General features: G+C 37.3%; 1 protein-coding gene across 3 annotated transcripts in view; it reads right to left on the bottom strand.

The window, feature by feature from the left end:
• The window catches only part of CRTAC1 (cartilage acidic protein 1), a 181,731-nt gene that overhangs the window by 147,846 nt on the left and 7,684 nt on the right, over positions 1-26,201 (bottom strand). The window lies entirely within an intron of this gene.

The raw sequence follows: 26,201 nt of genomic DNA on the forward strand, positions 1-26,201 counted from the left end.
AAAGGCTGAAATTGGAAACTGGAAAGATCAAAGGTCATCCAATCCAAGCTTTTCACAGATGAGGAGACCCAGAGATTTAAGTGCCTTGACCAGGCTCATACAAGTCCCCTGACTCCAAATCCAGGACTGTTCTCATAGCATCTCGCTGTCTCAATCTCCTAGAGGTTTGGATCAAGGCAGCCAAAGCCATTAAGGTCACTGAAGGAGACTTTTTTAGACTGTATTTGTACCAGGTCTGGAGTAAGGAACGCCTGAGTTCAAATCTGGCTCAGACACTTATTACCTATGTGACCCTGGGCAACCCTTTTTGCCTCAGTTTCTTCATCTGTAAAATGAACCAGAGAAGGAAATTACAAAACCATTCCAGCGTCTTTGCTAAGAAAATCCCAAATAAGGTCACAAAACTGAACAACAACATTCCAAAAAGCATCCAAGGAGGAATTTATTATTTGATACTTCTCTGAGCCAACTTCCACCGCCCTGCCTTTAAAACCAGGAAACAAAGTCATTGTAGCCAGGGCAGACATACCAGCAGAATCTAGCTGGCACTGCATCAGTCACTTGGAGAAATTAAACCATCTTATGCGTGTTTTATTATAAATTAATTATGTATAATACATTGTATAATTCATTATTATATCTCTAACATAACTCACAGTGTTGCCAAGCTGCCTGGGGCCATGGAAAGGGATGGCACACACCCAAGAGACAGATGCAGAGGGCCAAAGTAGGAACTCCCTCCCTCTCCATGCTGGAGCAAGGGAGACACTTAACTTCCTATAGATAGTATCAACCTGGCTATTCTTGTAAGCACCAGAAACCACACTGAGGGGACTAAAGGCCCAGCTGGAACTCGGCCCACAAACTGCTGCCCGGACCAAATCCCCCAAAGGGGACGTCGTGGCCGCGTGCTTCCAGCAGGCACCTCACCTCTTCGTGATGGAACAAATCCTGCTGGCGTGTCAGAGCGTTTGGGAGAAATCAGTCAGTGAGATCTAGGGCTGATGTCTTAATGAAGGGGAATACAAATGAAGACAGTCCTCACGTGGGGAGGCAGATACACACACGCACGCCTCTAACTAGACAGGAGGCTTTAATAATCCGTGGGACAGCGTGGGGCTCCTGGGGACCGGGAGGACCACACAGCTTCTCCGGGGAAGAACAGGATCCAAATCCCAGAACTTCCAGGCTTTGTGACCCCATAGAGCACAAGGGGCACAGCCCCATTTTTCATCAGAGACCCCCGGGAGATCATGACATGCCTACAGCCACACGGGAAGTTAAGTGTTGGAGATGGGATCTGAACTCAGGTCCTCTGCCTCCTCAGCCAGTCATCTTTCCAACTACGGTTAATCCTTCATTTTTAAAGGCCAATGACATCCCAGGGCAATGTCTTGTCTTGGACGTGAATTGGATTTAATTGAGACAGTGACATACATTTTCTCTTCCTGAGGCAATTAAGTCCAGGGCAAGACAAAAGCCAGAGCAACTAGTGATGGCTCAAGATGTACATAATTTTTTTTCATTAAAAAAATAAAAATACTATTTTATTTTTAAAAAAGAATAAAATAGTATTTTTATGTATATATACATATACACACATAATACATTCATACACATAGGCATACATGTACATGCATACATATATGGTCATGTACAATACCTATATACACACAACATACAATGCAACACATATATACATGCATTTACACATACACATATCTGTACACATATACACATATGTCCGTACATAGACACACATACACACACACACACATATACAGTAACTTTAGTTATCCAAAATGATTTAGGAAATGAGGTAGCTACATGAAACTGGGGAAAATAAAATATTGAATAAATAAAATAACTAGTACTGGATGAGGGATCCTTAAAAAAAAGAGAGAGAGACAGAGAAACAAGGATTCCTAACTGAATAAATTTCCCAGATAAATAAAGGTTAACCTTTTCAATGCAACAGAAATCTTAAACATTTGTGAGGAAATCATTTTAAAAGATATCGCACACTTCTCACATTAGAAAATTAACATGATGATGTACATCATTTAACTTCTCTGAGGACAAAGTTCCCCATCCATAAAATGAGGCAGGTTGGAGTAGATGATAGTAATAACTAATATTAATTGACTATTATAAGGTTTGTAAAACACTTTATATTCATTTTCATTTATTGATTATGACAGATATCATTCCCATTTTACAGATGAGAAAACTTAGAGCTTTAGTGACTTGCTCATAGTTATACTCAACATTCTTCCTGGATCTAAATCCCATTATCAGAAGAAAAGATGTCTCCTAAGATGCAAAGCAAAAGCAGAGTTTTACCCCCTCAGGCCTCAGTTTCCACATCTTTAAGTAAAGGAGTCAGCCTGGGTGATCTCTAAGGTTCCTTAAAGCTGTAAATCCTTCAAACTTCAATTACTGGTCAGAAAATTGCTTCTAAAATGACTCTTAGGAAAGAAGATTCTAATCTCATCTTCAAAAGGAAAGTAATGGATGTTCCACTGAGTGAAGTGCCCCAAATTACTAGGAAATCTATAGAGAATAACAGCTTTCACTGTTGCTTTAGGGGATCATATAGTTGGTGTGAGGAGAGTTCTTAGAGGTTATCTAATTTAAAACTCTCTTTCTATAAATGAGGAAACTGAGGTTCAGAGAAGTAGAATCCAGCATGGAATAATGATTGGTATTGGACTTGGATTCAGTTAGACCGGGATTTGATTTGTCTCTCTGAAACAAATAATCTGTATGGCAATGGGAATATCATATAACCTCCCTCAGACTCAGTTTTGTGAAATAGGCATGTAAAATGCCTTGCAAATCTTAAAGTGCAATCTAAATCAATGAATGATAACAATAATACTGTCCAAAGCTATCCAAAGTCAAGATTTGAACCCAGATCCTAATAATCTGGAATTTAATATCTTTTACAATCTACCACAAAAAGATGTGAAATAAACCATTCAAGAACTTTGTAATTCAGTGATATCGCTTTAATTTTGTGACAGATTATCGTTTTGAGTCTGACCATTCATTAAATGAATTTGTACTGCTGTTAAGATAGTTATATTGTTATAAGATCATTGGTTGAGAGTTGGAAGAGACTTCAGGAATCTTATGGTTCAATTTGTCCCCCCATTTTACAAATGTGGAATCTAAAGTTTTATCTCTCTGCAGTAAAAAAAAAGGGACTGATCCTTACTAAGCCATCCAGTTTTTAAAGGCTATGATTCTGTTCCAGAGACACAGTGCCTCCCTTCACCTTTTGTCATCTCAGACTCAGACTGAACTTTCTACCCTAGTCTGTTCTCAATTTTTTTCAAAACTCTTCTCTTTGATATGTTTTTTAAAAGTATTACCTCATTTGATCTTCAAAACAAGCCAGTGAGGTAAATGCTATTGTTGTTATCCCTGTTTTACAGATGATAAAACTAAGGCAGACAGAATTTAAGTAAGCTGCTAGAAGCTTATACTGTCTAACTAGTATACTTGTTTCTTGAAAATGTTTAAACATAGTTGCACAATTATTTCCTCAGAGGTAGCAAGAAAATTACTGATTCTATATCCTAGAATAGGAGCTCTGCAATCCTTGATTATTTGAGGTATAGTAGATAGAGTGCTAGACTTAAGAGTGAGGAAGACCTGGGTTCAAATTCTACCTTGTGTGATCTTGGGGAAGTCCTGTAATCTCTCCCTAGCCTCAGTTTCTTTATCTTTTATATGTATAACCTCTCAAAGTTGTTACCTCCCATTTGAACACCATTATAAAGATCAAATGACATAACACAAGTAAAATGCTTTGCAAATCCGAAAGAACCATACAATTGCTAGCTGTTATTATCAGCTATTAGGGAATGGATTGTATATTATCTGAACAGGTTGTTCTCAGTAGTCCCCTAATTTGCTGTGAATGGCCACATTTCTATTTCTCTTTATGAGTTGGCTCTGCTCCACAGGAGGAGACATGAGAGGGAAAGAAAACTCTTATATAAGTATGGTCAGGAAAAGGGGGAGCTATATGGTCTACAGATGGAAGACTGTATTGTGGAATCTTACACTATGCATAATATCTAATTGACAGCTATTTAAAAAGAAACAGATAGCAGGAACAGGGCTGGTGTTTTTTGGCTCTAAGTAACCTAAATATGGTGGTAAGAAAGAATGTTTGGCAAAAGTTCTCATAGATGTTTACAGATGAGAGACCCACAAGAGTGGGAATATGGGAATATAACTGCAAGGGGATCAACTGAGGCTGGGAAAAGTAGTGCCGTTTCGGTGACCTTGGTAACTTCCCCTTCTTTATCATCACTGTGATACATAAAATCATGACTGTCCATAGCAAGGTATGAGCTTTCCTTTGTTTAAAAAGAGCTCTCCAAAAACACAGCACACAATTTTAAGTTTAATATTTATTATCCTAAAGATTATTTATATAATGCTTATTTATATAATAATAAAGATGACAAACTTTTTTTCTATCACTTTTTTAAATCTAAAAAGAAAATAAATCAAGTCCTGATTTTTGTAGTAAATGATGACACTGAAAATTTAACAATTAGCTCTTATGAGCTAGTAGAGTTCATTTTAGCACATCCTTGCTTGCATTACTCCTGTGTCTCCATAAGGGATGTGCCAGAACTGGGAAAGTAAGCTATGCTGAGAGTTGTGCTCGAGATCCAGCCAAGGACTGCTGTCTGAATTGTACCAGCTGAGCTTACTCCTTAATGCTCATTCCATAGAAAGGGTGCCCAGCAGTGGGCATTCCCTAACTAGCAGGATTCCTTGCACTCTGGCCAAATGAGTCAGGCAGAAGATAAACAAAAGAACGGGGGAAAAACAGAAGGACAAAATGACAAGGCAAGAAAGAAAAGGGAAGGATTTATAAATCATTTTGTTTGTAATTTCATCAGAAACTACTTTTTAAATCCAAAACAAACTAATATTTATTGTATTTCCAAACTTTGGGTTTAAGGAAGAAAATGTAGTTGATGGGAGGAAGAGAGAGAAGGAAGGAAGAAGGGGGGAAGAAAGGGAGGGAGGGAGGAAGGAAAGAAGAAAGGAAGGAAGGGGGAAGGAAAGAAAGAAATAAGGGAGGAAGAAAGGAAGGGAGGGAATGAGGGAAAGAAGAAAGGAGGGAAGAGAGGGAGGGAGGAAGCAAACTAGCTGTATTGCCCAATCCTGACAGGTAGGTGATGCCATGACATTTAAGTGCCTTAAACCCAAATCACTCTGGCTTCCATTGATTGATCATCAAAAAGTCCCAGGCCAAACCCATGTGATATTTGTTTTGGCTCTGACTGAAATAATTAACAATTGTTGCTGTTTTGGTCAGAAGCCCTGAGGGTCTTCCCCTCCTAGATTGATTCCTTTTTCTTTTCCTTTTATTTGCTTATTTTTCACTTGGTAAAAAAAAGGATATTCTTTGCCTCATTTCTTTCTTACCTAGCCTTAATCACTCAACGGGACTTGTCTCAATTAAACTGGAACTTAATAATGACCTTAGCTTAGGCCAGGGAATCCCACTGCACCCAGGACCATCTCCAGTCATCCTGATCTGTATCTGGCCACTAGACTCAGATGGTTTTGGAGGAGAAGGTGAAGCTGGTGACCTTGCACAGCCCTTCCTCAGTAAGGAACAAAAGAAGAAAGAATAAGGAGTCATAGGTCCTATTCATTGTGGAGGATGAGACAAAATCAAGTTAATACAGATCACTTCACCCCGTGTGAAAAGAGCCCGTAGTGTGAAGTTCAAGAAGTGAGACTCTAATTGGCCATATGAAGTGGCGATAGACCTTAGACATATCAACACTTAGGAAATGGAAGGCAGTGGTGAAGAATAAGTGTAAGTCCCTTTCCTTCCCCTCTAACAGGGGAGTAGACAAAAGGTAGAGAGCTTCAGGGCCAGCGTAGGACAGGACAGGAAAACACTGTTAATAAATGTCATCCTTCTTTCCTCAGCGCTGGTGTTGCCAAGGATACAGTGAAGGAAGGTGAAATCCACCTATCCACCTGTGTCCTCTTACTATGAACATGTGTATGTCTACATTATTCTTTAGCTATCAAATAGTAGAGTTTTAATAACACTGTTCACTCATAAAGAAGAATTAAGGTATGAAACCATACGAAGTCACTTAAATTACTTAAGTAATAATTTTTAAAAATAATTCACACTTATAGAACTTTACAGCTCCTAGAAGTACCAAATAACTAAGAACAAATCATTTTAGATTAACCTTATTTCTTTTAGGGGGGAATGAGGTCACTAGGCTGATAAATCAGCAGAATGGTATAAATACACCTTACCTAGAATTAAGCAAAGCTCTTGACACAAAGTCTCTTCTACTATTTTTGTGGATGAACTGGAGACATCTGAGGTAGATGACAGTGTAATTAGATGAATTTAGAACTAGTTGAGTAGCTGGCTTGTTGACTTGGTTTGGACTTAGTGCCAACTTGGAAAGAGGTCTCCAGTGGAGTAATCCAGGGATCTGTATCCACTGGCCCTGTGCTATTTAACATTTTGACCATTGACCAAAGTCACAGGGAGTATGCTTATCAAATTTGCAGATGATATGGTGTCGAGGAGATTCACTATACTGGAAGAAAAAGTCAGTATTCACAAAGATCTTGACAGATTAGATAAAATGTACTTAATTCATTTAATGAGTGTTTATTAAGGACCTTCTATGTGCTAATCATTGGAGATGCTAACATAAAAATTAAGCATTTCCTGCCCTCAAGGAACTTCTGTTTTCCTAGAGAGGGTGTAACATATACATAGATATATTTTTTTTTAAGTAATTGGGACCTTGGAAGGGGCAATTTTAGGGGAGATTTTTGAATGAGGAACCATATCACAATTGATAAGGAAGTAAGTATGAGGTGAGAACGTATAGGACATGGTCATAGACAGTTTTCCTAGAAGGTTAGTATTGAAAGGGAAGAGAGATATAGGATGATTGAGGGTATGGCAAGATTAAACAAGAATTTACAAATGAGGGGAAATATGAGCATGTTCATACACATTACAGAAAAAGCCAGTAGGCCAAAAAATGATTGAAGTAGTCAGCAGGGAATGGGATCAATGGCACAAGTAGTGGAGGAAGCCTTGATAGAGACTGGAATTAAGTAGAAGAGAAAAGGGATTTGAGGCATAAAATTGAGTAGGAGAAGGAACTTCCAAGGAACGATATTTGTTTTCTCAGTAAAGTATTAGGTGAAATCCTCTGCTGAAAGTACAGGGAAAAAGAGTGTAGGTAGCTTGATGAGAGAACATTTAGAATTGCCAATTCCAGAATTTACTCTGGAAAATGTGGAAATAGCCCATGTGGAAATAACAAAAGGACTGCTACATTACAATAAAGGCTCAGCTGAGTTTAGGTGACATAAATCAGTAGTGGCTCCAATCAGCATTGTTGAATGGTTTCCTTCAACCATATTAAACAAACAGGGAATAGGAACAGAAGAGGTAAATGGTGGAAGATTGAAGTTTGGAAAGACATTAGTTGATGGTAGGACAACGGAATAAGGAATTTAAGGATAGAGATCAGTGTTAACTGGTTAATTCTAAGGGAGATAATTGAGATCAGCATGGAGTGACTGAAGCTATTGGTTCAGATGAAAAGAGACTTAAGAGAAGTAAGGTGTAAGGAGAGACAGAAGGACATATAGTCAGAAGCATTTTAGAATTATGAATTACAGAAACAAAATATGTATGGGTGACAATGAGATCAAGAGCATCACTATTTTTGATGAGGCAGACTGATAATGCAGATCATGGAAGTTGAGGAAACGGACAAATTATGGATCTGGGATATTTGAAAGGACCTATTACATGGACAAGGGATGGAGTAAAGAAGAAGCATGAGCCAGGTTTCTATAAATATATAAGGTAAAATGAGTGAGAGAGGGAAAGTTCTCCCAAGAAGGGAAGTTTGTTAACAATAAAACAAGGGTCCCAGGGGAACAATGAAAGGGAAGGCAGAAAAACACAAAATCCCATGAGAGGGTTGGGCTGAGGTGAGTAGGAATAAGTTAAGAGTACTAGGAGAAGGAAATTTTTATCTAGACAGCCTTCAACTCTGAACCATTGGGATTATAAAGGAAGGAAGGAGATTTTGTACTGGACAATAGATAATATAATATACTTTCTAGTAAGCAAAAGCTCCATAGTCTGGCAGGGAGAGGTCTAATATCTGGGGATCCATCTGGAATGGTAGTCCCAGTAGAACCTGGCTATATTTTGTAGGGATGGGGTTGGGAGGAGCAAGGGGCAAGGCTGTGGTCAAGGGCCGGATCCCAGTGAACATATAGGGAATAATTTGATGACTTTTCTCTGTGATTAAGAGCTGCTGAAGCTGGATTGATTTACTTACCTTTCCCATCAGTAATAAATAGAAAATTTTACTTTTGGGTTCAAAAAATCAGTAAAAAGTTGGCGATTTATAGCTAGACAATTTCTGAAAGACCTGGGAATTTTAGTGTATTACAAGCTCATTATGAGTCAATAATTCAACAAAGCTACTTCCTTCCCCTTCTCTTCAAATGTACTATTGGGCTGCTTTGAGATAGGCAATGTCTAGGATCAGGGAAGTGTTAGGCTTGCTCTGACCTTATCAGACTATTACTGGAGTATATTGTGTTCAGTTCTGGGAGTCTCATTTGAGGAAAGACACTAATAAGCTGAAAAATGTCCAACCTAAGGGCAACCAGAATGAAGGGTCCAGTTAGTGAGTTCCTATTTTATGGGTATCACTTGAGGTATGTAGCCCAAAGAAAGGAAGATGTGATGAACTACCTTAAAATATTTGAATAATTAAAAGAATAATTAAATTTGTTTTGTTAGGCCCAAGGGTCAAACTAGTAGCAGTGGGTAAAAGCTGTAAGGCAAATTTAGGCCTTAAGTAAAAAATCCAAAGTAAAACCAAACCCTTCTTCAGAATGAATTCTTTCAAACACATTTTCTTGCACTAGAGGCAGAGGTGTGCTGGAGCCAGCTCTAACCATCTCTCAGAGCTAATTATTGTTTTTCAGCATGAGCCTTTATACCTTGGAAATCAGCAGATGGTACATATCAGGATTTGATTTATTATTTTGTTGACTGTCTAGACTGAAGAAAATGATAGAAAAAAATGTAAGAAAATTACATTTTTTAAGTGTGATTAAGCAGATTAAGCTTAAAAGTGTGTCGTGAGTACATTTCTCCTTCTCCCATGGAAAACTAATTATTAAACATTTACCAACATACCATGGGCTGGAGATCCTCAAAGAGAATCTGACTACTTGTTGGATAGGTTTTAGAGAGGGTTTTTGTTCAGGCATGAATTAGACTAAATGGTCTTTGAAGTTCCTTCCAACTTTGAGAGGTTATGAAATAATGCCAAAAGGTTGTATAACCAAAAATATGTCCATGATAAAGTTCCAAGATACTGTACAAATGATTCCTCTTCCTACCCCATCCCCCAGAAGAACCTGTCAGTACAGAATATTTGCACTGCTTTGAACTCTGACATTTGCAAAGATCAAAAATAATGGTTCACATTTATATAGAATTTTAATGTTTACAAAGCACTTTTCTTTAAAGCAACCTAGCCTGTAAAGAGAAGTAGTGCAAATATCTTTAGCCCCATTTTTTTTCCCAGATAAGGGAACTAAGATTCATGCGAGTTCTCCCAAATCATACATTAACGATAAAAACCCAGACCTGAACCTGGGCGGTCAGATTAAATCCCAAACTCTTTCTATTAGAAAAGATTGTCAGTCAGAGTAGAGAAAGGGGACTGGATAAAGGAACAAATGAATGAAAAGGCAGTTATTAAGCACTTATGTGCCAGATACTGTGGTGATCATCAAGTACACAAATACAAAATGTCAGAGAGTCTCTATCCTCAGGAAGCTTATATTCTAATAGAGGAAGATAATACATCTAAGAGAGTATTGGTCTAAATTTATTGAAAATGTCTGAAGAGTCACATAGAGTGATCCATATGGATGTCATCTGGTAGACCTTTCCAGAAGCAATGACATTATTGGTATGATGATATCCAGAACAAAGACTAGAATGGGATGGGATGCAAAGTTCTAATATTTTGAAAACAATCATAATCATAACAATAGCAGTCACATAGCTCTTTGAGGTCTGCAAAATGCTTTTGCAGATGAGAAAACTATGGCAAATAGAAGTTAGGTGTCTTGCCTGGGGTTAAATAGTGTCTGAGGCAGTATTTGAACATGTCTTCCCGACTCAAGACTGTGTTCATTATACCACACAACTACCTCATACTCGCAAACACACACACACACATATATATAATGTACATAAAGAGACAAACTATGTGTAATATATGTTATTTAATTATATGTTATAAGATATGTATATTATGCATAATTTGTCTCTTCATTATTAGGCTTCTTAATCTGGGTTCTTTTTCTTTTTTGAAATAAGTATGGCAATAACTGTATTTCAGAATAATTGTCTTCTTTTGTAATTCTAATATTTATTGTGTTTTATGTGTTTAAAAACATTATTCTGAAAAGGGGTTTAGAGGCTCTGCCAGATTGCCAAAAGTGTCCATGACCCAAAAAGGTTAAGGATCTCTGCTTTAGAGTGTAACTTTCAGGAAGGATTTCTATCCTCACATTTTTTGCTCTGCCTCCAAACAGCCAGCAATGACCTCATCATCCCCACCCATACACAGAGGATGGTAATAAATAAATACTAGTTAGTTCTTGATGTGTAGAATCACCTTGAAGTCTGGAAGACCTGGGTCCTCTGGTGGTTTTCAGCTATTTCCAAGAATACAAGTCACAGAGAAGGTGCCAACCTATACTGGCAGAGGAAGTTTGCTTGCTAAGGAGTTCCTTGTGCCAATGAAATCCTAAGTCTCTTCTATGCCTAATTATTAATGGAAAAGTGGCTGGTTTGTAAGTACATTTTCTAATGATAAATCTTTGGAAAAGGTCTTCAAAGGGGTCCTCTCCCTCTTCTGAAGTAAGTTCAATTCCAAATTTATTCCAGAGCTTTATGTCTATACCAGTATAGATCTGTTCTGAAACATCTCCTGAAACAGTCCATTTAGGACTGAAGAGCCTAGATTGTGTGGGGCTAAGGACTAGAAATAAATTATAATGAATTTTGGGACCCCAAAAAAGCTGTCCATTACTCCTGGAGCCAATCCTCAATCCAACTTGATGATAAGAATAGAGGAATAACATTTCATTTGCCTTTGTAAAATGGGGGAAACTAGGAAGGAGATTGGGGGGGGGAAATAAAAAAGGAAAGGAATTTTCTCTGTCTCACTCTCCTTCCAAAGAATGTATACTGTTCTGGATTACTGGTAACACATTCAGCTGATTTTATGAAGAGAAAGAATATAAAACATGCAAGGGTTATTTGGAAAGTAAATTTATGAGGTTAATTCCCAGCACACATTACATAGGAAACAATAAAACAGTAACTTCATTGCTAAAATATAAAATAGATCAACCATAGTCATTTGTGACTTGGTGGATCTTTGGTTTAAAATAACTGATTTCTTAGATATATAGTTTTTCAGACAAAGTGTGTGGATCCTCAGACCAAAAAAAAAATTGGTTTTATGGCAGAAATTTCTGGCCAAACTAGTTGGTTTTAGGGGAGAAAATGGTTTCAGTCAGCACACTATAACAAAGCTACCTGCAAAATTTTGTAGAAGGAAGAAGGAGTTCCAATAATATTGACTTTAGAGAAAAACCACATTTTATTGGGCTGGCATCAGAAAGCTCATTCCAAGCAACAATAATTGGTTGAATCTGTTGGGTTATATAGAAAGGTTCTCTCTGAAACAAAGACCTATCTTTTTAAGACCAGTACTCTACCAGTGTTTTTGTAAGGATTTGAGTCATGGAAGTCTACAATCTCTGAAAAATTGAAAATGATAATCACTCAGAGGGTAATGGAGAGGCACATGGTAGGTGGGAGCAGGCTGCAGCACACTCCGATTAAGGAATTATGAAGTTCAACCACAGCCAAAAGCGTCAACAAAGAAAGAGATGAGTACAAGAAGACAGGCTGGTAATGAGGCAAGAGAAAGGAATAATTGATGGACAACCTGTGAAGTCCAGTGATATCCCCATGATACCAAAGGAAATTGAGCAAGGTTCAACCACTCAACTATGTTGCTAGTGGAGTACGAGCATCACATAATCATACCAAGCTAAAAAGCTTTAGAAATGGTCCTATATGTTTGTCAGTGGTGGATCAGCCTACCTAAAATTGGAAACACCCAAAAGTTTGGCCACCATTGGTCATGAATTTTTCAACCAGAGAAGCTCATAAAGACTGAAGCTTATAGGGTTTGCAGCCTACAGTAGTGAAAGAAGCCTCTGCACTGACAGAATCTAGAGGACTGAAGTAAATAAGTAATTAAATTATCAAAAATATCTTATATACTCTACATTTATATATTACATCATTAAATCCACCAATATTTTTTTTTTGCAATTAGTGGATTACAGGTATCCAAATTCAATAAACTGTGGCTTCAGGGATGGGGCAGTGTAGAGCTGTGGAAAGGCTATTGAGTATGGATCCTGAAGGACCTGGTTTTGAATACTGACTGACACTTATTATCTCTATGGCCTGAAGATATGTCCCTCAGTCTTAGTTTTTGGTTTGCAAAATGAGAGGTTTGGACTAGATTTATGACCCAGACTTCTTGATTTTCAGATGAGTATGGATGATTGAGAAGTATATTGATGCACTGAGATAGAAAGGGAGACTCAAAATTAGGAAGAATTGGGTCTGAATAATCACCTCAGACACTGAAGAGCTAGGTAACCCTGAAAAAGTCACCACCTCTCTGAACCCTGGTATCTCCATCAACAAAATGCAGATTAAAAATAGCAGCCTTGTCTCAAGGTCATTGTGAAGATCAAATCATATAATGTATGTCTAGTGCTTTGCAAACCTGAAAGCTCTGTGTAAATGCTTGCCGTAATTACAAGTAGCAGTAGTAGTAGTAGTGGTGGTGGTGGTGGTGGTTGTAACAGTGGTAGTGATAATGATAATAGTAGTGGTAGTAGTAGTGTTGGTAGTAGTGTAGGAGCAGAGTAGTAGTAGTAGTAGTAGTAGCACCTAAAATCTTTCTAACATTTTCAAGTTTAAAGGAAGAACAGGCAGAAAAGAAAGAAAAGCAGGAAGGGGAGGAGAAAGAAATAAAGGAGAAGGAAGAAAGGGAGGAAAATAAATAGAAAATGACAAGAAAAAAGAAGAGGAGACAGAGGAGGAAAAAGAGAAGGAAAAGAAAGAGAATAAGGAGAAGAAAGATGGGAGAAGGGCAACAATGAAAAGGAGGAAGAGAAAGAAATGGAAAAATAGATAGTAGAGGAGAAGAAAGGACAAGGAGAAGAAAGAGGAGGAAAAAGAGAAGGAGGAATAGGAGAAAGAAAAGAAAGATTTTCTTAGACTTGTACCTCAGGAAAAACCTAAATTCACCCTGGCTCTGTTACCAGTCAGGTAATATGGAACAAGTTTATCTCTTTGCCTCAGTTCCCTCATCTGTAAAACAGGAATAATACTATTGGCACTTCTTACCTCACAGGGCTATTGTAGATAGTGCTTTGTACATCTAAAGTTGCTTTAGAAAAAAGTAAGCTACTATCAACAGTCAGCTTTTTAGGGCAATTTTTAAGACCAACAATTGTTTGGTGATGACTCAAAGCTAGCAATGTTGTCATCCCATTGGTGCTTGCTTGCATGTAAAAGGAAGAGCTAGGAAACATTGCAGCTATGTCTAAAGCTGCTTTTGAGGGGCTGATGGAACTCAGGCACATTCTTTCTAGACACATGCAAGAAGAGCAGAGGAAGAAAACCATGGTTCCCAGACTGAGAGCACTGTGAACGACAAGAGGAGGCACAGTCACTGGACATACATCCAAATGAACAAAAATCTCCAAGCTGGATAGAACATCAGGGAGAAGAGAAGAATCAGCCTATAGAATATTAATGCCTTCAGTTTCTACTGCATCCTTATTCTGATGAGTTCAAAGAACTACAAAGGACAATCCAAAGTGAAAAAAAAATCAGGAAAGGCAAAAGGTTTGTTCAACAAATCTTGCTGCACTCAAATGCATCATCTGTCCTTTATACCTCACTTTATTCCTTTCCTCCTCTATCAAAGGAAGAGGTGCTCCCACTCCTTTCTGAGGTCGTTCTGTACTTATGTACTAACTCTCCTGGTTCCTTTGAGCTCTTCACTGGCTCCCTTTCTAAATGGTCCTTTCCTTCCAACTTGAAGTATGCATGTTTTTCCCCTCTAAGGTGAAAATAAAAGATATGTGCCTTTGTAGACCCCAGTATTTTCTGCCTTATTTCTTGCCTTCCTTTTCCAAACCAAGGAATTGTATCATATCTACTGCTTTCACTAAATACTATATGATCTTAGAATTAGATCTTAAAGTCTTAAGACACTCTAGCGTTATTTAGGTTAATCTTCCACCTGATGGAAGAATATTCTTAATAACATCCTAGATGAATAGTCATCTTTCAATACTGTTGTTGAGTGATCAAGAAGTCACTAGGTCACAAGACAGTCCATTTCACTTTTGGATAGCTCTAACAGAAACCTTTTTTTTTTTAAAGATAAGAATATCTTTAAATATTTGGAGGATCTTCATAAGGAAGAAGGATTAGATTTGTTCTTGGCTCTAATGACCGATTTTATCTAGAGGACAGAACCAGGACCAAATGGAATAAATCTATTCTCCTTTTCTCCTATATAAATTATTTCTACCACTCACTCTCCTATTAATATCCTTATATGCTGGCATCTGCGTCCATATGACTAAGAGAGTCACTAGTAACCTCCTAATTGCCATATACAAAGGCCATTTTTCAGTCCTAATTTTCCTTAACCTCTGTCATTTTTGATATGGCTTATCATTCTCTTCTGTTTGAAGCTATTTTTCTTCCTGAACCTGCTTTTTCTGGCTTTACTATTTCTGTTTGTGATACCATCTTTCAGCCACTGTCTTTCTCCCCACAACCTTATCATTTTCTGTGACTTCCTTCTCCTTTACCTCTCACATCCAAACAGTTAGCACTTTCTGTTGAATCTAACTCTGACAGCACTCACATCTGTCATTTCCTCTCTATCGCTGTTATTACAACTATGGAAGAGGCTTTCATCACTACGTTCCAAACCCTGTTACCTCCACTCTGGTCATCATCCTCAATTTCTTCCCACTGGAACCTAGAACAATCTTGGACTCAGACAGTGTGACATAGCTAGGAAGTGTATGAAGCCAGATTTGAACTCAGATCTTCCTGACTCTAGTGCTCCATCCTAGTGCATCACCTATATGTCTTGCTTCTTGCTTTCTAGAACCAAGAACAAATCTAATCCTTCTTCCTTATGAAGATCCTCCAAATATTTAAAGATATTCTTATTATAGTTATAATAAAATTATAAATACTTATCCTGCTCCCCTTGTACCATTTTCTCCTTTCTCAAGACTTTCAGAGACTTTGAATTATTCCTCATATGGCATGGTCTCCAACCACTTCATCAAGCTAGTTGTCTTCTACCTTCTCATTGGCTTATTAATGTCCTTCTAAAATATAGCACTTAGAACTGAATAAAACAATCTAGATTTGGCCTGGTTGAAGTAAGGTTCTGTAGGATTATCATATTCCTTTCCCTTGTCAGCTAGTCAATAAGAATTTAATAAGCACCGACTGTGTGCTAGGTTCTGTGCTGAGCTTAGGGGATATAAAAAGAAGGAATAGCTAGTCCCTGCCCTCTATACCTCTCAATGTAGCTTAGATTCTAATTGTCTTTTGTTTTTTTTTTAAATCATCTCTTACTGGTGACTCTTTCTAAACTTTAGGTCCAATAAAATCTTAATCACATGAACTGTTTCATAGCCAAATTCCCCTCTCCCTTTCTAGTTCTTTGCTTTAAAACGTCATCTTAGCAAGTTCAAAGTTTTACATTTATCCCCATTAAATTTAACTTTATTAGATTTGGCCCATCAATCTAGCCTGGTGGGATCTCTTTGGAGTCCTAATTGTAATCCTACATATTAACTATCCCTCCCAGCACAGTGTCCAGCTGGAAATTTGACAAGCATGCCTTTTATAAGTCATTGATAAAAATGTTGAATTATACAAGGCTAAGAATATATCCCTGGGGCACTCAACAACAGATCTCCATCCAATTTGACTCCAATACATCATTGATGCCATTTCCAAAATAATATTCTTATGCATAAGAACTACTCGTGTCACTCTGCTCAAAAATTCAGGAGCTCTCTATTGGCCCTTGGTAAATTTCAAATTCCTTTGCTTTTTTTCCTGATATCAAGACCTGCATTTCTAATTACCTTATGGACATCTCCTTCTCAATGTCTTATCATCATTTCCAATTCAATATGGTCTAAAGAGGCAGTTCACAAACATTCTAGCCTCGGAACTCCTTTATACTCCTAAAAATTATTGAGGATCCCACAAAGACCTTTTGTTTCTGTGAGCTGATATTACCATATTAGAAATTAAATGTTTTATTATTATAATGAAAATATTTTTGATCTTGTAGACCCTCTGAAAGTGTCAGAGACTCCGAGACCACATTTTGAGAACAGCTAGTCTAAAGAAGAATCACCTTCCCCCAAGACAATTCTCAACTTCCCCACTTCTGTTGACTACATACTATTTTCCCTATAACTCAGCCTTAAAATTTTAAAATCTTTTACTCTTGCTTCTCTCTTATCTCCTATATCCAATCAGTCATCAACACCTGTGAATTTGTCTTAGACACATCCTTTGGATTTACAATCTCCTGTTGTATAGTCAGAATTCAACTAACACTTTTTCAACAGATAGCAGAATTGGAACATTACTGGTGGGCAGAGGACCGGCTTTGGGGTCACCAGACCTGAATTTCAGTTCTGGTCCTGTCACTACTATGCGTGTGATGGCAGATAAGTAACTTTATCTATCTAAATCTCAGTTTCCTCACCTATAGAGGTGGGTTAGGTGATTACTAGTCCCTTGCAGCTCTACCTCTTATAGTAAATAAAATTCTTTCCTGTTTTCAACTAGTAACCTATTTTAAATATTTGTCCTATGGAGCTAGCTTGCCACATTATTCTGTCCAATGTCATGTAAGCTCCTGAAGGACAAAGATTGACTTGTTCTTTTCTTGTATCATCACAATTTAGCACAGTGCCCTGTACATAATAGGCGCTTAATAAAGCCCAGCTGAATTGAGCTGAATTTTCATGAAACCAATTAAAGCTTCTCTGTCTTCCAATAATTTTTGGAGGTAGTTCAGTAATTCCAGTAGTGTTATCATCTTGTTCATTTTTGGGCGGAGATCATAGACCAGATGACCTCTGGGAAAGGAAACTATAGAGAGCAAGGAGCTTTCATTGGACCACAGAAAAAAGGAAAAAAAAGTAGGGATGGAAGCATGCCTATTACCAAAAGTTTTCCCAATGCAACTGTTTACTACAATCTATATTCAACAAATATTTATAGACTTGGATTTACACAAAATATAAACAAGAGGATGATTCATTATTTTACCAAAAGATTCATGAGTAGATACCTTTAGCAAATTCTCCTGGTGCATTTTAAATGATCAGTTTATAAAAATTTGATTCACAGAAACTTTTTAGGAGTTTATCTGGCACATGGCATCTCTATATTATTCTATTCCCCATTTTGGATATTTGGCTTGCTTCCACTACGAATTTTTCACACACCCTTAGGGAAACTTGCTCTCTTACAACTCAGTTGCCCAAACTCTGAAATAGAGATTGTATACAAGTCCAAAATGTTATTATATCCTACTTGCTGAAAGCTAGGTCCACCCACATAGTTATCTTTCTGGAAGGGTAGTGAGAATGGTGAGACAGAATACAGAAATTGCCAAGAGGCAATGGATAAAAGTAAAATGTAAAAATATTATACATATATATATATGTATATATATATACACACACACACATATATATTTGGAAGCAAAAGATCTGGATTTGAATCTCAACTCTGCTTCTTATTATCTGGGTGACTTTGGGTAGGTCATATACCTTCTCTGAGCATAACCTCTGTTATGAGTCTTACTAAGGGCACAGGAATAGATAGAGTGTTACATAAGACTGTATGAGACTTATGCTGTTTGGATAATAAATGCTCAAATAGCCGTGTATTTATTGGTGGAATTCCCATGGATGCTAAGAAGACGCTATGAATTATAGAGTTTTTAGACCATCTAAAAATATTAATTTAACTATAAATGCTCAAGATTCAGCATCTTCACCCAACAAAGAACAAGTTGATATACTATGGAAAAAATTACACCACTTCCACTGAATACTGGAAGACCCAGATGGTGTTTGATACAGTAGATAGATTTTCTAGGGAGAAATAATAGAAAGAACTGGACAGGAAAGACATAGGAAAAGATGTAAGATCTATACCTATGGAGGAAATACTTACACAGTTAACATTATTCAACGATCAAAGAATTGATGACTATAAAGAAAGACCAATTAGGAAAGTATAAGAAGAAAATGAGTATCAAACTTAATATTGAAAGGGGATGTTAGGAGAAAAAAAATGAAATCTAATGAGATGCCAAAAGCAAGGGTCTGACCTACTGTATACATCCTTTTTTTTCACTGGGGCTTCAATTTCCTTGTATATAATGATAAGATGATTAAAACCCCAGTATAAAGATGTTCAATACAATTTCTTAGGAGGAAAGTTCCTGCATGCCCAAGAAAAAGAAAATTAAAAAACTTGGGGGAGGGATTTGAGAAAGTGAGGGTGGTAGGAGAAAGAAAGAGTGAAAAATAACAAGCAATCAACAAGCACTCTTAAGCACTTACTATATGAAAGGTACTATGGATACAAGTACAAAGAATCAAATAATCCCTGTTGTCAAAGAAGTTATATTATATGGGAAACACACATAATGTGTATGTATACAAACACACACACACACTGTATATATATAAACCATGCAAATACAAGTATATACAAATAAATACAAAATGTCTTGTATTAAATACAAAGTACTTTGGCAGGAAAGGTACTAGCAATTTTGTGCGAGGACATGATTCTTATAGAATAAAGGCATCAAACATACTAGGCAGTAAGGTTGCCTACAACATTCTCCAGGAAATCAGAACAAGATTAAAATATAATTGGTAAAGATTTAATAAAATAAATAAAAATATAATAGAACATTGATAATGTTAATATGTGGTTTTCTAAATCAACATGTAGCCTGCAGAGATTCTTAAGTCTAGTTTAGTGCCCCTATTTGACAAACAGATGTAAAAGATAATGCTTAAGCAGCATCTTGAAGACTACAGGTATTCTACGGCAATGTTGAGGAAATGTTGGGAAATGGAGTGCTGTGTATAAGGGATAATGAAGCTAGTTTGATTGGATTTCAGAATATGGGAGGGAGAGTAATGTCCAATGACCCTGGAAAGATAGGTTAGAGCCATATTGTACAGGACTTTATAAGCTATTTCTAGGTATAACAGGGATCCAATAGAGTTGTCTAAATAGGAAAGTAATACGGTCAGCTTTATCTGTGCTTAAGAAAAATCACTTTGACAGCATTATGGAGAATGTCCTGGAGAAAGGAAGAATACCTATTGGAGACTATTGTCACAATCTAAGCAAGAAGAGATGAAAAACTCAAGGTGGTAGCTGTGTGAATAGAGAGACTGTCTTTCCAAGCAAGACATAGAAACAAATTATGTTAACTTATGGGATTTGTGAATGAGGGAAAATGAAGAAACAAGGGAAATGCTAAGATTACAAACCAGAAATATTGTTAAGATAATGGTACCCTCAAAAGAAATAGGATAGTTTGGGAGGGAGGGCTTGGGGGGAAAGACAATGATTTCAGTTTTGGACATGGTTTGAGAGATGTCTGAGACATCAGTTTGAAATATTCAATGGGCAATTGATGGTGTGGTACTGAAGCTCAGGGGAGAGAGTAGAGCTGAATCTGTATATCTGTGAGTTATCTGCATAAAGATAACTAAATTCATGGAAACTGATGAGGTCACCAAGAGAAAGAAAAAGTTTAAGACAGAACAATGGAGAAAATCTACTATTAAGGGGCATGATATGGATGATGTACCAGTAAAGGAGATGGAAATGGAGAAGGAGCAGAAAAACAGGTAGGTTGAAGACTAGGAAAGGATGGTGTCACAAAATCCAGAGAAGACAAAGCATCCAGAAAGAGAGGATGGTCACCAAAGTTCAATGCATCAGATAAGTTGAGAAAAATGACTGTGCCAGCCCATCAGATATGGTCATTAAGCATTAAGAAGGTTTATAACCTTAGGGAGAGCAGTTCTGAAGCCTTTGTGAACTGTGCCACTGTACTGTCCATTCACAGCAGAACACTTCAGAAGCCACCGCCATCAACAGCTTAAGCAGGAAGGTGTTTAGGAATGCTATTTAAAATAATATCTTATTTTATAAGATTTTATAAGATTATATATATATAAGATTATATAAAATATAATATTTAAAATATCTAAAATAATAAGAAACCCTTTGGTTTAATACAGCTGTAGAGGGAACTCTGAGACTATTTCTACCTACCAAAGAGGTGAATCTCAAGTCTCTTACCCCTTTCCTGAAGGTAAGGCAAAATTCAAGTGAAAATGGACTGATCTCTCATTGTTCCTACTCCAGCAACCACATTTAAGCCAAATAAAGATGTGCAGCACAGACAATTCAATCGCCTCATCATCCCAGAACTTCCTTCAACACCTAGATCCTTCTAACCCCGGAATATCCCTCAACTGGTCCTCTTCTTCCATAGGTGAATTTCTTTCCATTTGAGTTTCCATTTTCTTCTGCTTTTGCTTCTGGTGCTGGATTTTGCCACTATTACCTTCCTCTTTTTCAGCTCCCTTTTATATGTTGCCATCCCCTTATAAGAACAGAAACTTCTTGAGGGCAGAGACTCTTTTTGCTTATATTATCTCTAATACTTAGCCCAGTGCCTTGTACAAAATAAGTACTTAATAGATACTTGTCTATTTGCCTGCCAAATGGAGGAAGGCAAAAGTAGAAATAGTCTATCCAACCCTAGCTCTGCTCAAATCCCAAATGAAGCTATCCTTGGTCATTCCAAACAAAATTGACGTCTTCATTTGGACTCATTATATATTATTTAATTTTCTTATGCACTTTATTCTAATTTGAACGCACATCTTCTATGAACTGATAAGCTTTCAGTCCCCAGAAGAGTAGGCTATAGGTCATATTTATCTTTGTAACCTACCACTTTTTCATAGTGCTTTGTATGCAATAGATGTTTAATAAATGTTCAGTGAACAAATGAATGATTTCATGAAGACTATGTGACATAGCTGAAGGAGCACAGAAGTGGGGTCAAGGTCAAAAACATGAGGCTTAACCCAAGCTGAGTTACCATGGAATCTTGGGCAAATGTCAATTTCAGTCTCTTCACAAACCAAATGAAGGATTTGGCCTAGATTTTTAAAGTCTTTTCTTGATCTAAAATTCAATTAAACAAACTTCATTAAGAGTCTACTATGCATAAGGCACTGTGCTCAGTGCTGGACTGCATGCTCATTATGAGTCAGGTGTATTAAGGAGCCAAAAAGTCTAATATATTCTGGGCCTTGGCTTCCAGTAACAAAGAGTTGATAGTCCCTTTGTCCTTGACCCTAGTCAAATCCTATCTGGAGTTCTGGGACACAATTTAATGAAGATATTTTAAAAGGAGAAAGAATCCAGAAGAGATAGACCAGCACAGAGAAAGATTTATCCAGATCGTTTAAGTATTGGATTTTAAAAAGTGGAGATATTTTACTTAGAGAAAACTCGAGGATAAGAGCTGTCTTCAAGTTTTTAAGGGGTTGCCATATGGAAGAGGGATTAATGCTTATTCATTGGCCCTACAAGATAGAATAAGGGAGCAATGTGTGGAAGCTGCAAAGAGGTAAATATGGGCTTGATGTTAAGAAAAACATCCAAATGAGTGGGGTCAAGGGTAGAATGGGCTGAGTCAGAGGTGGGGAGTTCCTTTTCCTTGGAAATCTTTAAGCAGAGTTAGATACCTATTTAACAGGCATGTTAGAATATGGATTCCATTCATGAATAGGTGGCTACTGAGGTATCTTCCAACTTGAAAATTCAGTGATTCTGTGGAGACAAAGACAGAAATAAAAGCATTGCCATCCTGACTTCATGGTGGAGACTTGGTTAGGAATGAATGGATTATGTAATATAGTACAAAAAACTTAGACCCAGAAACCTGGATTCAAGTTCTGATTCTACCACTTATATAATCTAGAGCAAATTTGTATGAGGAAATGGGGCCCAGAAGATTTAAATGACTTGCCTAAAATCACACATGTTGTCAAATATAAGATATTTATATATTTTCATATGTGAACAGTTTGGTTGCTGAAAGGGGCAGAAAAAAGAACTTTTGTGCATGAAAAACTGATAAAAATCCATGTGTAAAGAAACATTTCTTAAATAAAATGTGAAGTGGTACAGACTGTTAGGAAGGTTGGTGAGAAAATGTACTGGGAGGAACTATTGAAGGCAGAGAAATAACTGAAGCTGCAGGGCATTGTGGTGGCTCAGCTCATTTGCAAGTAACTGTTTTTAGAGTTTGAGACATTAACTGACAAAAGGGCAAATCAAAGGACTGTTTGGAATCTGTGGAAAGACTAAATAAGGACTGTTGGAGTCATAGATGACAGAAAGGTGGTTTTATTTAAGTTTTATATCTATGGGAAAGGTGAGTTCACTAGCCACTGGGAGCTTCTGATTTCTAGCATGGAGAGTATGGGGAAAATCCAACTGTAAGAAGAGTATAAAGAAACCAAGAGAGACATCAACTGCTGTTCTGGGAGCCTACTGATTGGAAGATAGGCTTTGTTTTGATGATTGGCTGAAAAAAAAAAGGTGTACAGTTTCTGGGGAATGTATTGAAAGAGAACTGAACTTGGGGGCAGTTGAGCTATTGACCTGTATAGCCTTGTCAACAGCCTGAGAGAAGTGAAATCTGTCAGAGATTCCTGGTTCTTCCATACTGATCAAAGAGAGGCTTTGTACTTCTTTTGCCATTAGCTCTGCTTTATTTAATTATTTGTTTCTTTTGGGGAGGCAAAAAAAGTGTACTTCAATCTGCACTCACCAGTTCTCTCTCTAAAAGTGGATAACATTTTTTTCATCATGTTCAATGGTGTCCAACTCTTTGTGAACCCTATTTGTTTTTTTTTTTTTTTGGTAAAGACATTGTAATGGTTTGCCATTTTCTTTTCCAGATCATTTTACAGATGAAGAAACTGAGGCAAACGGGGTTAAACTATTGCTTAGGACCACACATTTAAGAAATTAAAGAAATTTTGAATTCAGATCTTCCTAACTCTAATTTTGATACTCTATCTACTACACTCCCTAGCTGCCCTTTTTCATCATGAATCCTTTGGAATTGTCTTGGATTATTGTATTGATTAAAGTTGTTAGCTCTGTTTTAGAAGGGGCTTGAAGCTGATGGATTGTCCCATACTATGACTCCATTAGTATCAGGGACAGAATTTGAACCCAAGGCTTCTAACTCCAGGGTACTCTTTCCACAGTAAGATGTTGCCTCTCTGAGATTTAATTTCTTTGCATACAAAAAGAGCACAATCATTTAATACTACCTCTATAATGCCAGGCTGTTAGAGCAGCAAATAAGCTCATTAAATTAAACAACAATTCAATTCAACATACATTTATTAAGCACCTACTATGTACAAAGCACATTTCCAAGTGCTTGGGAAAGGACATGGTTTCTAATCACTTAAAGTTTGGTCAGAAAAGACAGCAAATAATGAGCAACAAAAAATAATTAAGGATGGAGAAAATAAATTTTTAAAAAATAATTAAGGAAAAGCACATTAGAGGTGCAACATGCTACCCACATATTTAGAAGGCATAGTAACTTATAAGTTGTTTCAAATGAACAAAGTGAATTATTTTGAAGAACAGAAAGTAAATGGGGCTTTACTGATAATCTCTAAATTATCTTCTAACTCTAAATCCTAGGATCTTGAAGCAAAAGTTCCAGTTCCAGTTCATTGCTCTGGAATTAAAAAGTAGTGGGTAACCATTCTTCGCCAACGTGCAACAAGTACTGGGGATGAGACTGTAGGTAAGCCATTTCAACGTACTGTGCCTTAGTTTCCTCACCTGTAAAATTAAGGCATTGGACTGGATGACTTCCAAGAGTCCTCTCAGCTCAAAATCCCATGAAACCCATATATTCAACAAGTATTTATTACCTACTATGTGGAAAGTACTGTATTAAAAGCTTGAGGGACAAAGATTAAAAAAAAAAGGCACGGTCCCTCCCCTCAAGCAGTTTATCATTTTATATAGAGAATATATATATATATATATAGTTGTTGATTTGTCCAATCATGTCTGACTTTTCACAATCCTATAGGACATAGCCACTAATGCTTTCCATGGGGTTTTCTTGGAAAAGTTACTGGAGTGATTTTTGCCACTTCCTTCTCCAGTTCATTTTACAGATGAAAAAGTTAAGACAAACTGAGTCACACTGTTAGTGTCTGAGGCTGGATCTTAACTCAGTTATTCTTATCTCCAAGGCCAACACTCTTTATCCTCTGGGGAACCTAGTTGCTTCCACAGCTTGTGTTATTTGCAAACAATTAGGTACAATCTAAGTTAGAATGTAATAACACTTTATAATCAGTCCAAAACAGGTTTTGGTTTTTTGGTTTTTATTGAGAAAATTTGAGGAATGAGAGACTACTTTCAACTGGAAGAGCTGAAAGAAATTGGAAAGTTTCATAGAAGAAATAGCACCTAAGTCAGAATATAAAGAAAGAGAAGGAATTTATCAGTAAGAAATGGGGAAAAGTGCATTCTAACTGGAGAGAATGGCCTGTATAATAGCAGAGAGGAAGACAAGGACAGGACAAATTCAGAGAATAGCTAGTAGTTTTATTTGGCTAGAATATACTATACACAAAGAATACTGTAAAAATCAGGCCAGGAAGGTAGGTTGAAGTCAGATCACAACAGACCTCATATGTCAGTCTGAGAAATTTATTTTATCCTGGAGACAATGGGGAGCTACTGAAGGTTTGGGTTTTTGTGATGATTTTTTTCTTTAGCACGGACGTGCCAAGGTAGCTCAGACTTTCATATTAGGAAGATTTTGGCAGCTATAAGGAGACTGGGAGAAATGGGAAATGGGGAGATAGTTAAAATACCATTTCAAGGTCCTTAAGAACCTCCTGTCTATAAGTGGAAGGGAGAGATGCAAGGGATTGTGGAGATAGAATTGACTGAAATTGGCAAATGATGCATGTTGGCGTTTGTATACATGGGAGAATAAAGAAAAAGATGAACCTGAGGTTTTTTACTTTGAATGCAGAGGGAATAAGGGTGGTAGAATCAAAGTTGGGAGAAGGAGTACATTTGGAAAGGCAAGAAGTCAGTTTGGGAGCAATGGGCAGGATATTCTAATGATTGGGTCTAGATAGTCAGCAATACAGAGGTGGGATTCAGGGGAAAGAACAAGGCTGGATACAATATACTTACTATAATAAAGTCGCTGTGGTAGCTGGAGTGTACTTTGTAATGGTAAGTCATCACCTAAATGTGATTATTGTAATTCTCTTGCAGTCCCACCTACCGCCAATGGGCTGCACCACCTGAGTTCTGTAATAGATTCCCATGACCTTGTCACCTGCTTGTTGAGAGCAAACCAAGATAACAGTAACTGGAAACAAGAGGAAGGGTCATTTTACACTCTCTACACTTAGGATTCTTCTGTGGCTAATTAAAGTAATATGTCAAAACGTCCCTTGAAAGAGATCTTTAAGAATATGCCTGTTCAGTAAACAAGGTTTTTACTAATTAATAACACCCTTCCCCATTCTTCACCGAAGTTCCATGCAGGACCATCTCTCTCACAGAGATGGCTGAGGAGGAAAAGATGAAGGAGGAGTTGCCATCTCGTTCTCAGTGGAGACAGATCCAGTCATTTGTCATCTGTGTAGCTATCACTTTCTCCTCCGGATGTTGATCAGATTTCCTGGGTTGGAACCAACATGCAGGGCCAAGCAACTGGAATATCTCCAAGAATGAAATGCTTTACTTC

The sequence above is a fragment of the Antechinus flavipes genome, chromosome 2 (genome assembly GCF_016432865.1).
Source record: "Antechinus flavipes isolate AdamAnt ecotype Samford, QLD, Australia chromosome 2, AdamAnt_v2, whole genome shotgun sequence".
Classification (NCBI taxonomy): domain Eukaryota; kingdom Metazoa; phylum Chordata; class Mammalia; order Dasyuromorphia; family Dasyuridae; genus Antechinus; species Antechinus flavipes.